This window comes from Podarcis cretensis, assembly GCF_951804945.1.
Source record: "Podarcis cretensis genome assembly, chromosome: 8".
Lineage (NCBI taxonomy): Eukaryota > Metazoa > Chordata > Lepidosauria > Squamata > Lacertidae > Podarcis > Podarcis cretensis.
The window spans coordinates 57,842,496-57,847,689 of NC_137177.1; the positions used below are offsets into that span (position 1 = coordinate 57,842,496).

The following is a 5,194-nucleotide window of genomic DNA, read 5'->3' on the forward strand; positions in this document are numbered from 1 at the left end:
CTGCCCTGTCTATTTATTTCTTTTGGTGTAGTTCAAATGGAGCAGCCCTGTATGATATAGGTGAACAGATTTCTATCCCCCTGCCCTTGCCCAGATACCAACTGCTTTGGAAATACAGCTAATCTGCACATGCCAAGTGTATTATCACCATTCCTTTTATTTCCAGTGTCCAGGCTGTGATGGCAATATAGGAACAGGTGGTATGGTGTTATGAACTAGGACTAAGAGACCAGGGTTCAAATTCTGCTCACAGGGTGATTGTGATCCAGTAATTGTCTCTCAGCTGACCAGGGATGGGGATGGAGAGAGGGAGGACTTGAGCTCCTTGTGGGGAAAGGTAGGGCAATAAATGTTAAAATAAATGCAAATAAAATCAGCAGCATTTGCACAGAAGAAAAAAGTTATCAGCAAGCTTGCGGAAATTCCAGATTTATGTTAACAAACACATAACCTTTAGGAAAGGTTGGGGGTAGGAATAATAGCCCAATGAGGACTCAGCATGCTCAGTAGTCTCCATGCTGATGGACTGTTAGGGCAGGGCAATGAGAAATGGTGGTGAGAAATGGAATGGAATGGAAGGATGAAATCCTGAACAGCATCATGCCCCACTGCCACATTTTGTGTCAATGACCTGTTTGCAAATTCAGTCCATTTGTATGCAGATGATTCATAAATAAATGAGGTGGATGTCAGGCACCCACTTTGCTTTCTCCCAGCTCCTGCCAACCTAGCGTCTGAAAGCATACCAGTGCACGTAAATAGGGACCGCTGTGGTGGGAAGGTAAACAGCATTTCCATGAGCTCTGGCTTCCATCACTGTGTTCCGTTGCACCAGAAGCGGTTTAGTCATGCTGGGCACATGACCCAGAAAGCTGTCTGTGGACTAATGTCGGCTCCCTCGGCCTGAAAGCAGAGATGAGCGCCACACCCCATTGTCAAATTTGACTGAACTTAACTGTCCGGGGATCCTTTACCTTTTCCCCAACCAAGGACCCTCCAGTGGTGGCTGGTGCCCATTGAGGCTGGTAGGGTGGCAGGCAGGGAGCTGAACAGCAGGTGGCACCAGAACAAATGAGAGGCAGAACCACTGAATTCCAGTTTTGTTTCTATCCTCCCTGCTGAGTTCTATGAGGGCAATACTGAGACTAGGAGGAGGAGGAAGCTGACAGGTAGTGGTGCCTCCCAGATTGGGTGTAAGTAAGAAGGCAGACAGGAGGGGCTGCCCAAGGACCCACTGCTCACTGATGGCTAGGGTGGCTGTGTGCCCTACTTTGCAGAGGACACTTCTCCGTAGGAAGACATCTCTATTTGAAGGGTTGTTTGATGCCGGGTACATTTAAAGATAAGCTTAAGAAGGCAGCACAGAGGCTATGAAGCCGTCCATCAGCAGTTAGCAGCTGGATTGCAGACTGATAACACAAATCTTCTGGTCCCTCTGTCCCCTCCTGGGGAGAGGCACTACAGTTAAATCCTAGCAGTCCATTTTGAATGTGCACATATACATACAAATTGGCACTCGCAAATATCTGTGTCGTCATTTATCTTCTTTTCTGGGGATGCATTTCCTGTTTCTTGGCAATACATGAGCAGACACCCTGACCACGACTGCCATCACTTCCTGTTGCCCAATGAAGGGCTGCAGCTCAGCAGTAGAGCTGCCAGTCAGTGTAGACAACACTGAGCTAGATGGACCAACGTTCTGATTCAGTATAAACGCAGCTTTCTGATTTCTTCTAAGGGAAGACAGAATCTTGGCTGGATCAATGCTGGATAAAGTTTCCTACAGAAACCTTTCAGGGGGATATTTTATGACCCATTCTGCTGTATGCCTCATCATTTTATGGAATGACTTTCCCTCCTTAGAGAATCTTCTCTTCTGTGCCCAGAGGGAAAATGCCTTTTGTGCAGACATAAAGGAAAATGAGGGGCAGTGACCTTCCCCCTGCAGCTCAAAAAACCTGGTGAAGTCTTGTGGCATCTTGTTCTGGTTCTTAACTAGGAATGCAACCTGGTTTAGCCAATGAATTGATCAAATATGTTTGCAATCAACTAAAAATTACAAGGATCATTTATTAAATCTGTTAGATGGTTGTTATGCAAAAAGGTCTCCAAGAGTTGTATACATTGAAACACACAATTACTAGAAACATGTGCAATTCATAAAAATAAATAAATCCCAAAGCAACCTCCAATTAATGGCTACTAGCCTTGCTGGCCATGCTCTACCTCTGCCCATTCCTCAGTCCAACGGACACACAAATTGCTGGAGAAAGGAGAGCTGCTTTATCCTATATAGTGAGAGTGTCAAGGCAGCCCACGCTCCTTGGGTCTCACCCAGATCCCAGAAGAGCATGCTGGTCTCTTACAACTCTGATCCTAAACTTCCAGCAGCATGAATGCCAAGCATCAAACCCCGAGGCTGGCAATCACACACTTCAGCGCTTCAATCAGGAAATGTTATTAAAAATAAAAGATACAAGGAAAAGCAGGAAAGTTCAAAACAGAATGCAAAATAGGCCAAATAACTTTGGCTCTAAAAATCTACTAATGCTAGCCCATTTACATTACCCTAGTTGGTCTGGTTTACTCTCAAGGAAGCAGTGAGGATAGTCAGCTTCTTACAAAGTCCATTCTGGATCCCTGATGGTGGTGGGAAAGGCAGCTATGATTTTTTTTCAGGATCCAGATTCAGATGCTCAGGTCCCTCACATTTCTCAGGTAGGCATCTGAAGTTCCCTTCTTTCTTTGAAGAGGATGCCTGGAAGATACGTGACAGCTTAACTTGGAGGACACCAAATTCCTGTGTGACAGTAACCACAGCCTTTTCCTCTCTGACGTTTTCCCTCTCCCTCATTCTGTTAAGTGAGTAAAATACCTGCTTTCTCTTGAAACAACATTCTGCTACCATCTAGTGACAAAATGTTGTAAATGCAGCCTCTTTTTACCTACTACTGCTGACCCATTACTGTACAGTACAGTGGTACCTCTGGTTATGTACTTAATTCGTTCCGGAGGTCTGTTCTTAACCTGAAACTGTTCTTAACCTGAAGCACCACTTTAGCTAATGGGGCCTCCTGCTGTTGCTGCGCCGCCGGAGCACGATTTCTGTTCTCATGCTGAAGCAAAGTTCTTAACCCGAGGTACTATTTCTGGGTTAGTGGAGTCTGTAACCTGAAGCATATGTAACCCGAGGTACCACTGTATTGCAAAATTGCTTTCTCTATTTACATGCTGCTGCCTCCTGGTGTTACAGCCTCTTTTTACCCACAGCTGCCATCTGGTGGCATACTAGTGCAAACTGCAGCCTCTTTCTACATGCTGCTGCCAGTTGGTGCTTGCTGGACAGGTTTCCCAAAAATGTGGCCCATCAACCAGGACTTCAAATAATGAGCAAAAATGTGACCCATGATTTTGTTTGTTTTTCAGCTCCTGCCCAGGTGGGTCACATTTTCACTCATTTTTCAGAGTCCTCACCCATGAGTCATATTTTTGGATGAGTTTATGTTTTTATGTCTTTATGTTTGATCTCAACACCTTTGCTCTTTCTATTTTTATTGTGTAAGTTGCTTTGAGACACCTAATAAATATTTATTTTTATTATGTGGGTTGGTTTTTTTAATTGTAGCAATGCAGTTGCTATTAATCACTTCCCTGTTCTGCTCACATAACTGCAATGGAAGACCACGGAGAGCTACACACTTGACTCAGCAAGGATTTCTGCCTGAGAGCCAGTGAAGCACACTTCAATGGTCAAAAAGTGGTATATTTAACTGCTAGTGATTAAGTGTCCAAGCCTGGATTTAAAGTGTCCCACTAGGGCCGTACTTAACAGTTAATAGGTAGGGGTTTCAAATCTACTCTGCTCTCACCTTGAAAATCAACATGGCTGTAGCTGAACTAAAAAGGTAACAATATCTAGGGTTGCCATACATCTGGAATTTCCCAGACATAGCTGGTATTCGGCCCTCGTAAACAGCATCCTGGTGGAAAATCAGTGAATGTCCAGGAAAATCTGGACGTATGGCAGCCCATGCATGACGGAAGTGTTGAAAGACCATGGCAGAAGATGAACAACGAAAAGCTCAATAACTTTTGTGTCCAGATATTTGCTCTTTGAAATATGGAATAAAACTCATTATCTCAAAGCTAAGTTGCATTGACCCACCTAGTCTTGCCACCTAGTCTTGCCAGCTTGCCACCTAGTCTTTGCCACCTAGTCTTGTCAAAGATAGCAATACTTCGGCCAACATGCTTTCCTAGGAGTAAAATTCACAGAACCCAGTGGGGCTGCTGTTCTGAGTAAACATGCAGAAGATAGTGCTTCTCAGGGATATTTTAAACTGTGATTTAATCAACCTTAAGTAGGGTGAAGGGGAACTTCTGGCCTTGGGGCCGAAGGCAGTCCTCCGGGCCTCTCTAGGTGACACCCCTCCAATTGCGACGGTCAGCAGGACATAGAGACCTAGGAAAAATAGGGAGCTAGACCATTGGTTCATTGAACTGAAGTCTCTTCTAGACAATCTGTTTACTAAAAAATTGCCCTGATTTGCTTGCACAAAGTTCTCAGGGAGGTTAGGCAGACCACCTATTTTTCGAGCATTCATCCTGATTTGTTTAGATCACATTTGTGTTAAGCAAATGTTATCCCACACTTTCCAGTACATCTTTCCATCACTTTCCTTATTGCAAAAGTCATTTAAAAAATAAATAAATAGGGGAAGCAGGTTTGTTGTGCAAGGAGAGCTCAAAATTGACTCCAGTTGCACAATGTGAACTTGCTGGTATGTGACTGAATGCCATCTGCAGAACAGCCGCAGTCTGGAAATTCCCTCAGTACTGGGACTTCCAGGAGCAGCTTTCTGGGGTTCACATAGGAGTCTTTCCCCAGTCCTTCCTGGAGATGCCAAGAACTGATGTTTTTTTCATGCAAAACATTTCTTGGGAGACAGCTGTTCATTTGAACATAGGAAGCTGCCTTACAGTGGGTTACACCATTGCTCTTCTGTTTTTATTTTTCTGTTACAGAATTGCACACAAATCATAAAACATGACATTGACAGAAAATGGATCACTGGGGTGGGAATAAAATACTGAACATATTATTTTGCAATACATAATAATGAGATGATTACAGTAAACCACTTCAGTGGATTCCTTAATAAATCAACTCTGAAAGCACAAGATAATAAGAGTG

General features: G+C 43.9%; 1 long non-coding RNA gene across 1 annotated transcript; it reads right to left on the reverse strand.

The window, feature by feature from the left end:
- Positions 1 to 2,050: 2,050 nt before the first annotated feature.
- Positions 2,051 to 4,469, reverse strand: LOC307223155. Its single transcript, XR_013842000.1, has 2 exons — positions 4,357 to 4,469; positions 2,051 to 2,758 (listed from the first exon to the last, which is right to left on the reverse strand). It is a non-coding gene; the product is annotated as an uncharacterized lncRNA (long non-coding RNA).
- Positions 4,470 to 5,194: the final 725 nt, after the last annotated feature.